At 39.3% G+C, this 13,012-nt stretch overlaps 1 protein-coding gene across 1 annotated transcript in view; it reads right to left on the bottom strand.

Moving 5' to 3' along the window:
* The window catches only part of BTBD10 (BTB domain containing 10), a gene marked incomplete in the record, with an annotated part of 493,046 nt that overhangs the window by 478,932 nt on the left and 1,102 nt on the right, over window positions 1-13,012 (bottom strand).

The following is a 13,012-nucleotide window of genomic DNA, read 5'->3' as shown; positions in this document are numbered from 1 at the left end:
CTCGTGCCCCTATGGCAAGGATTCAAGGTTTCAGGACACAGGAGACACCACCTTCTAGTTATTAACACAAATCATTTTTACACAATCACTGACTCAGACACGCAGTGCTTTGGCTGACGTCTCAAGCCTCACCACCTCATTTGTAGTGGCAGCCCTTCAGACAAGCTGCTATTGGATACCCTGTAGTGACAGGCAGGATAAAGAGGAACTAGCAAAGGGGGGAGGAGTGTCACAAGCTGATCCAGGGGAAGCTATTTCTGAGCTTGCAAGCTTTCCTAGTAAAAGTAAATTGAGAAATCAGATCAGTTGTAATCACGTGTGTTAAAGCTGCAGAAATATATGCACAATATGTTTCTGCTATAATGGGTCGACCTGCAGAGAGGATATATAGATATATAGATATAGATATATATAGATATATATATACATACACACACATTTAAATTTAGTTCCTTTTATAGACTGATCACACTACATAATCTCCATTTCACAAAAAATAAATATGACATGTCCCTCCTTACAAAAAAGGAGATCATATGGCTTTTAAGTACAAATTAGATATTTAAAGGGACAATAGTATGCTGGGGTTGATTTTTGTGTCCCTTTAAATCAGGGGCTGACATAGTACAAACCACAAAGATGGTTTGGTGGCTACATGTAGTAACCAATAAAGCAAGCTCTACACAGGTGCGGAACCAAAAATGGGCCGGCTACCAAGCTTACATTCCTGCTTTTCAAATAAAGATACTAAGAGAATGAACAAAATGATAAAAGGAGTAAATTAGAAAGTTGCTTAAAAATGCATGCTCTCTCTGAATCATTAAAGAAAAAAAAGAAAAGAAAAAAAAGTGTGCTTTGTCCCACACACACACAAAAAAAAAAAAAATTGTAACCTGCAAATGTTACAAATAAATTAGCTGATTTAAGTAATTTGCAGCATCTTAAATACATAGGTTATACAATTTACTTTTTGGCCTCTATATACAAATCTATAAAAAGTGTCTAATGTCCCCATAAGGTTAAACAAGCATGAAATGTATACATAGGTATTCACTGATGATTCGCTAAGAAAATCTACCCCAGCTGTACTGGTAGACAGGAATAAGCTTTCAGAAAACCGATAAGATGAGGCAGGCTCGCTGACCAGTGACACAATTATACTAAGTAGCACATTTCTAAATACCCTTTTCTAAGTGGAGGGAAAAAAAAATGAGTCTTATTAAGTTACCATGAATTAGCACTAAGAGCTGGACATGGGTCCAAACATTGACTTAAACTAGGAGCATGCCCACCCCTGGGGAAAATACATTTAATTAGCTAATGGACTGAACGTAATGGCTTAATAATTAAACTTGGCGTCTACTCAGGGATATCCATATAGATTTGTCCATGATTTTCACAGCTGTTTCACTCTTCCTTGGGAACAGATGAGGAATAACATCACAGTACCCTTTACATCAGTGCTCAACAGATATGTTAAAAATCTAGGAGCCAGGTATTATATATATATATATGTATATATATGTATATATATATATATATATATATATATATATATATATATATATATATATATATATATATATATATATATATATATATATATATATATATATATATATATATATATATATATATATATATATATATATATATATATATATATATATATATATATAAAATTTCAGGAAAGGCCAGTTCTGAAAGGTTCCTGAAAATTGCACAGAGTTCTAGAATATTTAGTGGTAATCTTGCCTCCAGAGGAAACCAAATTCCTTGTGCTCTAATGGATCCCCAATACTGTATCTTAACCCTAGAGAACTTGCGTCAGTGGTTATTATAGTTCAAGTTTCATGAACAAAGGATATCACCAGGAATTGATTGGTCTCTAGCCTCCAGTGCCAGAATTGCCCATGGAGATACAGGGACTTTTCCTGGCAGGCCGCCGTTGGGCCGCATCCTTAATCAGGCAGGTCATGGAGGGAGCCTTGTGCGTAGCACATTTCTTCAAGGGCGTTCTACTCCTGACGAGGGTGTGGGGGCATGTGGCGGCAGAAAAGTAGCCCTAGGACTTATCCTAACGAGGGTGTTGGGGTCTGTTGCTGAAGAAAAGTGGCCCTAGGCAAGGTAGGGGGTGGTCTTCAAACATTTCCAGGGATGGTCGGATTTCCCAGTCGGCTCCTGCTATCCACTATGGTAGAAAATTCCTTGTAAAGGGATCTAAAGGATCCTTTGAAAAAGCTGAGTGTAGTCCTTGCACCACTGACATGGCGAGCACAATTGAAGGAGTTTCATGTGAAAGCTGGCAAAAGGAATAGGGTCTGATGCCTTGAAGTTTCACAGTGACAGTAACTGATTTCCTTTGATCTGTCAAGGAAAATCTCACTGATAGAGTCTAAAATGACTCCTAGAAAGGAGGCTCTGATTTAAGGAGAAAGAGAATGCTGGTTCTCCAGCCATGATTACAAAGAAACAAGTTTCTGCTGTTATGAAAAAAATTACTAAAAGTAAAGATGGAGCCTGTACCAAAATATCGTCCAGGAATGGTGCCACAGAGATAACTTGAGCTCTTATTACAGAAAAAACTTTTGTAAAAATTCTGGGAGAAGTAGCCAGGCCAAAAAGGAGAGGCACAAACTGAAAAGGTTTGCCATGATAAGCAAACAGGTGATGGCTCCTGGGGATGAGATTTGGTAAATTAATTCCATTAATCCATTCACAATGTCATGCTCTCCCAGCAGTTTCTGTTAGAAAAATTGTCCAAAATAACCTATCTTGAAGATATCACAAATTATTGGTTTATCTATAAAATTAACATACTGAGTTATTAACTAGACCTTAAAAGGGACATAATCATGAAAGATAACTTGAGTTTCAGACAGAACATACAATTTTCACATTTACTTCTATTATCAGATTTGCTTAATTTTATTGGAATCCTTTGTTGAAGGAGAGCAATGCTCTACTGGGGCCTAACTGAATACATTGGGTGAGACAGTGACAAGCAGCTAGCTCACAGTAGTGCATTGCTTTTAAGCCTATATATCCAGGATTTTCAAGAATGTATACCAAGAGAACAAAGCAAATTAGATGAGAAGTCAATTGGATAATTGTTAAAAAACAGAATTTATGTTTACCTGATAAATTACTTTCTCCAACGGTGTGTCCGGTCCATGGCGTCATCCTTACTTGTGGGATATTCTCTTCCCCAACAGGAAATGGCAAAGAGCCCAGCAAAGCTGGTCACATGATCCCTCCTAGGCTCCGCCTTCCCCAGTCATTCGACCGACGTAAAGGAGGAATATTTGCATAGGAGAAATCATATGATACCGTGGTGACTGTAGTTAAAGAAAATAAATCATCAGACCTGATTAAAAAACCAGGGCGGGCCGTGGACCGGACACACCGTTTGAGAAAGTAATTTATCAGGTAAACATAAATTCTGTTTTCTCCAACATAGGTGTGTCCGGTCCACGGCGTCATCCTTACTTGTGGGAACCAATACCAAAGCTTTAGGACACGGATGATGGGAGGGAGCAAATCAGGTCACCTAGATGGAAGGCACCAGGGTTTGTAAAACCTTTCTCCCAAAAATAGCCTCAGAAGAAGCAAAAGTATCAAATTTGTAAAATTTGGTAAAAGTGTGCAGGGAAGACCAAGTCGCTGCCTTACATATCTGATCAACAGAAGCCTCGTTCTTAAAGGCCCATGTGGAAGCCACGGCCCTAGTGGAATGAGCTGTGATTCTTTCAGGAGGCTGCCGTCCGGCAGTCTCATAAGCCAATCTGATGATGCTTTTAAGCCAAAAAGATAGAGAGGTAGAAGTTGCTTTTTGACCTCTCCTTTTTACCAGAATAAACAACAAACAAGGAAGATGTTTGTCTGAAATCCTTTGTAGCATCTAAATAGAATTTTAGAGCACGGACAACGTCCAAATTGTGTAACAAACGTTCCTTCTATGAAACTGGATTCGGACACAAAGAAGGTACAACTATCTCCTGGTTAATATTTTTGTTGGAAACAACCTTCGGAAGAAAACCAGGCTCAGTACGTAAAAACCACCTTATCTGCATGGACCAGATAGGGCGGAGAACACTGCAGAGCAGATAACTCAGAAATTCTTCTAGCAGAAGAAATTGCAACCTAAAACAAAACTTTCCAAGATAATAACTTAATATCTATGGAATGTAAGGGTTCAAACGGAACCCCTTGAAGAACTGAAAGAACTAGATTAAGACTCCAGGGAAGAGTCAAAGGTCTGTAAACAGGCTTGATTCTAACCAGAGCCTGAACAAACGCTTAAACGTCTGGGACAGTTGCCAGCCTTTTGTGAAGTAAAACAGATAAAGCAGAGATCTGTCCCTTCAGAGAACTCGCAGAAAATCCTTTCTCCAAACCTTCTTGTAGAAAGGAAAGAATCTTAGGAATTTTTATCTTGTTCCATGGGAATCCTTTAGATTCACACCAACAGATATATTTTTTCCATATATTATGGTAAATATTTCTAATTACAGGCTTTCTAGCCTGAATAAGAGTATCTATTACAGAATCTGAAAACCCACGCTTTGATAAAATCAAGCGTTCAAACTCCAAGCAGTCAGTTGGAGGAAAACCAGATTCGGATGTTCGAATGGACCCTGAATAAGAAGGTCCTGTCTCAAAGGTAGCTTCCATGGTGGAGCCGATGACACATTCACCAGGTCTGCATACCAAGTCCTGCGTGGCCACACAGGAACTATCAAGGTCACCGAAGCCCTCTCCAGATTGATCCTGGCTACCAGCCTGGGAATGAGAGGAAACGGTGGGAATACATAAGCTAGGTTGAAGATCCAAGGTGCTACTATTGTATCCAATAGAGTCGCCTTGGGATCCCTGGATTTGGACCCGTAACAAGGGACCATGAAGTTCTGACGAGAGGCCATCAGAACCAAGTCTGGAATGCCCCATAATTGAGTTATTTGGGCAAAGATTTCCAGATGGAGTTCCCACTCCCCCGGATGCTCCTCCATCGCCAGGGAACTCCTTGTTACCCCCTGATGGTTGATATATGTAACAGTCGTCATGATGACTGATTGAAACCTTATGAATTTGGCCTTTGCTAGTCGAGGCCAAGCCTTGAGAGCATTGAATATCGCTCTCAGTTCCATTATGTTTATCGGGAGAAGAGAGTCTTCCCGAAACCATAGACCCTGAGTTTTCAGGGGTTCCCAGACCGCGCCCCAGCCCACCAGACTGGCGTCGGTCGTGACAATGACCTATTCTGGTCTGCGGAAGCTCATTCCCTGTGACAGGTTGTCCAGGGTCAGCCACCAACGGAGTGAATCTCTGGTTATTTGATCTACTTGTATCGTCGGAGACAAGTCTGTATAATCCCCATTCCACTGTCTGAGCATGCCCAGGTGCAATGGTCTTAGATGAATTCGTGCAAAAGGAACTATGTCCATTGCCGCAACCATCAACCCTATTACTTCCATGGACTGCGCTATGGAAGGAAGAAGAACAGAATGAAGTACCTGACAAGAGCTTAGAAGTTTTGATTTTCTGGCCTCTGTCAGAAAAACCTTCATTTCTAAGGAAACTATTATTGTTCCCAAGAAGGGAACTCTTGTTGACGGGGACAGAGAACTTTTTTCTATGTTCACTTTCCACCTGTGAGATCTGAGAAAGGCTAGGACAATGTCCGTATGAGCCCTTGCTTTTGACAGAGACGACACTTGAATCAGGATGTCGTCCAAGTAAGGTACTACTGCAATGCCCCTTGGTCTTAGCACCGCTAGAAGGGACCCTAGTACCCTTGTGAAAATCCTTGGAGCAGTGGCTAATCCGAATGGAAGTGCCACAGGTAATGCTTGTCCAGAAAGGCGAACCTTAGGAACCGAAAATGTTCCTTGTGGATAGGAATACGTAGGTACGCATCCTTTAAGTCCACCGTGGTCATGAATTGACCTTCCTGGATGGTAGGAAGGATCGTTCGAATGGTTTCCATTTTGAATGATGAAGCCCTTAGAAACTTGTTTAGAATCTTGAGATCTAAAATAGGTCTGAATGTTCCCTCTTTTTTGGGAATTATGAACAGGTTGGAGTAAAAACCCATCCCTTGTTCTCCTAATGGAACAGGATGAATCACTCCCATGCTTAACAGGTCTTCTACACAGTGTAAGAATGCCTGTTCGAAGATAATTGAGACCCGTGGAACCTTCCCCTTGGGGGTAGTTCCCTGAATTCCAGGAGATAACCTTGAGAAACTATTTCTAGCGCCCAAGGATCCTGAACATCTCTTGCCCCAGCCTGAGCAAAAAAAGAAAGTCTGCCCCCCACCAGATCCTTCCCAGATCGGGGGCCAACACCTCATGCTGTTTTGGTAGCAGTGGCAGGTGACTTGGCCTGCTTACCCTTGTTCCAGCCTTGCATCGGCCTCCAGGCTGGCTTGGTTTGAGAAGTATTACCCTCTTGCTTAGAGGGTGTAGAATTTGAGGCTGGTCCGTTTCTGCGAAAGGGACGAAAATTTGGCTTCTTTTTAGCCTTAAAAGACCTATCCAGAGGAAGGGCGTGGCCCTTTCCCCCAGTGATGTCTGAAATAATCTCTTTCAAGTCAGGGCCAAACAGTGTTTTACCCTTGAAAGGGATGTTAAGCAAAAGCGCTCTGCGCGCCACGACAGCAAACCCTGAATTATTCGCCGCTAATCTAGCTAATTGCAAAGCGGCATCTAAAATAAAAAAAGAGTTAGCCAATTTAAGAGCTTGAACTCTGTCCAAAACCTCCTCGTACGAAGATTCTTTATTGAGCGACTTTTCTAGTTCTTCGAACCAGAAACACGCAGCTGTAGTGACAGGAACAATGCATGAAATTGGTTGTAGAAGGTAACCTTGCTGAACAAACATCTTTTTAAGCAAACCCTCTAACCTTTAATCCATAGGATCTTGAAAGCACAACTATCTTCTATAGGAATAGAAGTGTGTTTGTTTAGAGTAGAAACCGCCCCCTCGACCTTGGGGACTGTATGCTATAAGTCCTTTCTGGGGTCGACTATAGGAACTAATTTCTTAAATATAGGGGGAGGACAAAAGGTATGCCGGGCCTTTCCCACTCCTTATTTACTATGTCCGCCACCCGCTTGGGTATAGGAAAAACATCGGGGGGCACCGGAACCTCTAGGAACTTGTCCATCTTACCTAATTTCTCTGGAATGACCAAATTGTCACAATCATCCAGAGTAGATAATACCTCCTTAAGTAGTGCGTGGAGATGTTGAAATTTAAATTTAAAAGTTACAATATCAGGTTCTGCTTGTTGAGAAATTTTCCCTGAATCTGAAATTTCTCCCTCAGACAAAACCTCCCTCCTGGCCCCTTCAGATAGGTGTGAGGGTATGTCAGAACAGATATCATCAGCGTCCTCTTGCTCTTCAGTGTTTAAAACAGAGCAATCACGCTTTCTCTGATAAGTAGGCATTTTGGAAAAAAATGCATGCAATAGAATTATCCATTACAGCCATTAATTGTTGTATGGTAATAAGTATTGGCGCACTAGATGTACTAGGGGCCTCTTGTGTGGGCAAAACTGGTGTAGACACAGAAGGGGATGATGCAGTACCATGCTTACTCCCCTCAGAGGAATCATCTTGGGCAATATCATATCTATGGCATTATTATCCCTACTTTGTTTGGACATTATGACACAAATATATCACATATATTTAAAAGGGGAGACACATTGGCTTTCATACATATAGAACATCGTTATCTGATGGTTCAGACATGTTAAACAGGCTTAAACTTGTCAACAAAGCACAAAAAACGTTTTACAATAAAACCGTTACTGTCCCTTTAAATTTCAAACTGAACACACTTTATTACTGAATATGTGAAAAAGTATGAAGGAATTGTTCAAATTTCACCAAAATTTCACCACAGTAACTTAAAGCCTTAAAAGTATTGCACACCAAATTTGAAAGCTTTAACCCTTAAAATAACGGAACCGGAGCCGTTTTTACATTTAACCCCTATACAGTCCCAGGTATCTGCTTTGCTGAGACCCAACCAAGCCCAGAGGGGAATACGATACCAAATGATGCCTTCTATAAGCTTTTTCAGTGGTTCTTAGCTCCTCACACATGCATCTGCATGCCATGCTTTCCAAAAACAACTGCGCATTAGAGGCGCGAAAATGAGGCTCTGTCTATGACTAGAAAAGGCCCCCAGTGAAAAAGGTGTCCAATACAGTGCCTGCCGTTTTTATTAAAACAATCCCCAAGATTTAACAACTATTAAAAGTAATAATCTGCCAAATATACTTAGTAAAGTAATCGTTTTAGCCCAGAAAAATGTCTACCAGTTTTTTAAGCCCTAATGAAGCCCTTTATTCTTTTACTTTAAACTAAGAAAATGGCTTACCGGTTCCCATAGGGAAAATGACAGCTTCCAGCATTACCAAGTCTTGTTAGAAATGTGTCATACCTCAAGCAGCAAAAGTCTGCTCACTGTTTCCCCCAACTGAAGTTAATTCCTCTCAACAGTCCTGTGTGGAAACAGCCATCGATTTTAGTAACGGTTGCTAAAATCATTTTCCTCTTACAAACAGAAATCTTCATCTCTTTTCTGTTTCAGAGTAAATAGTACATACCAGCACTATTTTAAAATAACAAACTCTTGATTGAAGAATAAAAACTACAATTAAACACCAAAAAACTCTAAGCCATCTCCGTGGAGATGTTGCCTGTACAACGGCAAAGAGAATGACTGGGGAAGGCGGAGCCTAGGAGGGATCATGTGACCAGCTTTGCTGGGCTCTTTGCCATTTCCTGTTGGGGAAGAGAATATCCCACAAGTAAGGATGACGCCGTGGACCGGACACACCTATGTTGGAGAAATTGCAATTTTTTTCTAAATCATAAAAGTTTAATTTTGACTTTACTGTCATTGCTCCCCTTCAAATCTATGAACACAGAATCAACACATTAAGTTTGAAGAAGTTCACTGAATAGAAGATTGTTTAGAGTAAAAATGCGGTGCCCAAGTGTGAGGAAGGAGGGGCAAGCATGAAAAATAATGTTATTGATTTTGTTAAATGCAAATATTTAAATTGTTATTAATGTAATCTTTATTTTTCTCCTTCCAATAAAGAACAGGTGGGAAGTTGATCAAATATGAATGATTAACCAATTAAAACTAGAGATAAATAATTTAAATGAATAACATTATCTATGCATATCTAATGATATATAAACAAATCAGTAATGGTCTGATCTAACTGGAAAAAATATCTGAAAACGTATTCTAAAAAATGAAAAGCATTATTTTAATCAGTCTTACTGACTAGTGACCTAAATTATCATTTAAAATCAATTTAATTTAAATCACATCCACACTGATTAAAAGGATATATAAACACTAAATAAATGCTGGATAGAATGATGCATTCAAAGAAATGATTAATCAAAAAAAATACATCTACATGCTATTCTCAAAGTATCATTAGTTGTTTTAATAGTAACAAAATATGTAAAATGTTAGTGTCTATAAAACAATGGGGGCTGCCATGTTGTAACTTAGGTTACCTTCTCTGCGGTGGCCAATTAGGGACAGTTATAAATAGGTCACTAGAGTGTGCAGTCAACGGCTGTGTGGAATATAAGTGTTCTACACTTCCATTTCTATCAGGAACTAAAAAGCTCACTATTTGAGAATGGACTTACAGGAAAAGGGCACAAAATAATTAAAGTATATTTTTTATATACAAGTTATATTATGTTATACCTTTACTTTATAATTTGTATTATTTTGTGTGTTTAATGTAACTTTTATTTAAAGTTTCATAGCTGATCCTTTCGTAGATGCATATGTAAATACAGGGTCACTAGCAGTTTTTAACCGGTCTTTTTAAGACCTGATCAGCAGAGGTTTTTCTTGATACTGGAGTTGGTCTGTACTGTTGCTATTTAGGGGGGTTCGGTGGTTATTGTATATGATGTCCGAACCACCTGTCCCAAGTCGTAGCTGGAGGGCATTTTGTTGATAAGATGGAGCAAAAGATGTTCCAATCTTCGGAATTGTTAATCGGAATGTTTAAAAGAATCCTCACCCTGCAGTGATGACAGCAATATCGCCATGATGACTTTTAGGAGCAGAAAGTGATTCATAGAAGAGCTTTAAGATAAAATTACGATGCCAACCCACTGTTGGTAAAGTCAGGAGTGGCTAGGTAACCCGGTTGTCAGGGGAGTCATAGCCTTACGTGTAGCCGCCACGGTAGGCCTTAACTGTCCAATCCAGGTCTCCAGAATCATTAAAACAGCTAATACATAAATTTTCTGGTCCTCATTTAATGAAGCTCAGATAATATTATTGTGGCTGTAGATATTAGCTAGTAGTTGGAGGATTACCAGTTACCCTGTTAGGACACACACCCCTCATTCATAATCCTTTTTATATGCATACTGTCTGAGACACCAGCTTCGATTGAGTGCAAGTGTTCACAGTGCATACATGAGTCTGATTCACTGATGGCTATCACTTAATACAGGGGAAAGGAAATTAAAGAATTTTTAAATTCAGAGTAAGCGCTACTACATTATACATTTATTTATTAAGAATTCTACTTTATTAAATGGTCATAATTGAAGGCTTTTTAGGCACTGAAAGGCTCATAAAAGGGATCAAACAAGTGTTCCTTTTCCTATAGCAACAGCGTCACTAAAATATACACATTAAATTGTAGTAAATATTGAAAAAATCAAAACAAACATTCATTTTACTAGAAGGAAGAATTCCACAGTTTTTGCTCAGATAAATTCACGTCTTCCCGGGCATTAGCGAGTCCAATAATTCCCAAAGGATTATATAGCACTGCCAAAAGCAGCAGTGGGTACTGCTTGTGGCTTGTTTATCGGTGATGTGACACTTAGATTAGATGTAAACACATAGGGTGAATTTAGTCATATCTGGAGCTAAGCCATATGATTAAACAGACTAGAACAAGGACAGCTCACACAAACTACTAATATGGTTTAACTAGAAAAAAAAAATTCCATCAATTTACAAGAAAAACAGGGCTGCTGTAAGGTTTCACAAACATGTCAGTTAGAACTTATAAATGACTGTTCCAGACTTTCATATTTGTAGCAATATTGTAAACAGTCTGGGGGTGGAAAAAGCTAATCAATCCTGTTTAGGTGATTGGAGCCCCTGTGCCACTCCCAAGTTTATAGGCAGAAATATTTTATTTTCACTGTGTTAAAGGGATAAGTAAACACCTTAAAATTTTAATACAGGTACACATATTCCCAAATCGGGAATTTCAAAATCTACATTCTAAAATTCAAATTTTTTCATTAATAATTTTTAAAAAATCTAAATCATAAAAAATTACTATTTTCCCTGTATGTAAGTTATAAAACTATTAAAAATTATATAAAACGGGGGCGGAGCCAACAGCCGAGGCAGCCAGACATGCATCTCTCGAGCAGCTAGATCATGGCCAAATAAAGTATAGATTTTCGACAAAGAAACAAGCTAATTTTGAATGGAGATTAGCAGCAACTAGTCCCAAACTAAAGGGCAATATCTGAGTTGAACATTGCTGACAGCTCAACTTAGTTATCTTAAACGGAGGGAGCCTCTGCTCTGCGGGAGACGAGATACATAGTCCTACTTCCACTAAAGTCGGCTTCCTTCTAACACAGGACGGAGCCTGAAACTACGGAGCCTGATAAACAACATAGGCAAACTGAATCAATATACTCCGTGTCCTGCAGCTCGTTGGAGAGGTGCGAGGCGCCATGTTGTATCACTACAGTTTCCAAGGCCACTCACAGGGAGACACACATTCGCCTGTTGACTGTTCTAGGCACTACAGAATCTAAGGTACATCATCCCCTTCCTTTCCGGTGTAATAAGCAGGGAACATACTACTTTTTAATTTTCACAGAATTATAAGCTGTCACAATTCCATAAAACAGAGATACACATTAATAACATGCTACGTAGATTAATTTTTACACTTGACCACCATCAGCGTACTCTAATTTAAGAGATAAGATCCGCTTTTAGCCCAGATCGAGCCAAAAGAAAACATGAACGGCAAAGCGGGCATCTTATTTACTACTGATGCCCTAAATCAGCCATGCGAAGATGATTAATCTACATGCGGCATGTTCATTGATGAGTCACGAGACAAAAGAACAGTCTAGTGATCATATCCCTAAGGGCTCCGGGCAAGCTTTTGAAGCACCATCTTTATAAAGCTCACATCCATGGACCAACCTTACCTCAATAACTCGAAAAATAACTGATCTTGCTTATATTTGATGGCCTCAACCCTAACACAATCTATAGCAGCTGCAAAGAATGGCCTGGTTGGCATTCTGAAGAAAATGTTCATAACGAACTCCCAACAATTGATAGAGACCTATTGTGTGAGAGCAGGAGTCGGATAGGAAATCAGATACTAATTTAGCCCAACCGCTGGAAGTCAGAGTTGTTACTTAAATTATTGCTGTTGCTTATGTTGTCATATTGATATGATCTATTGCCAATTCCTACTGAGAGATGTTATGTTTTTGGTTAATATATTATATACCTTTCCATTTAGATCAAGTCAAAAACTCACTAAGAGCTATAACACTTCTTGATAGTCAATGGAAGTAAACCTATCAGAGGGTGTTCCTACTAATTAGTTAGCTTGATCTCACACTAAGAACTTAGTTCCTATTAAGGTATTGTAACACATTATTATGTACAGACAGGAGCTGAAAAATTGATCAGCTCATAGTTTTCCATTATTACTTTCAACACGAAGTGACCAGAGTAAGTTTTACTATTTAAGTTGTTTAGGGAAAATTAGTTAATTTCTCCTTTATACTTGTCATTGATATCTTCTTTAACTATAACAGAATTTATGCTTACCTGATAAATTACTTTCTCCAACGGTGTGTCCGGTCCACGGCGTCATCCTTACTTGTGGGATATTCTCTTCCCCAACAGGAAATGGCAAAGAGTCCCAGTAAAGCTGGTC

The sequence above is a fragment of the Bombina bombina genome, chromosome 7, assembly GCF_027579735.1.
Source record: "Bombina bombina isolate aBomBom1 chromosome 7, aBomBom1.pri, whole genome shotgun sequence".
In the NCBI taxonomy this organism is placed as follows: domain Eukaryota; kingdom Metazoa; phylum Chordata; class Amphibia; order Anura; family Bombinatoridae; genus Bombina; species Bombina bombina.
Note: the sequence above shows the minus strand (reverse complement) of the source record. Positions and strands in the feature narration are given on the sequence as shown.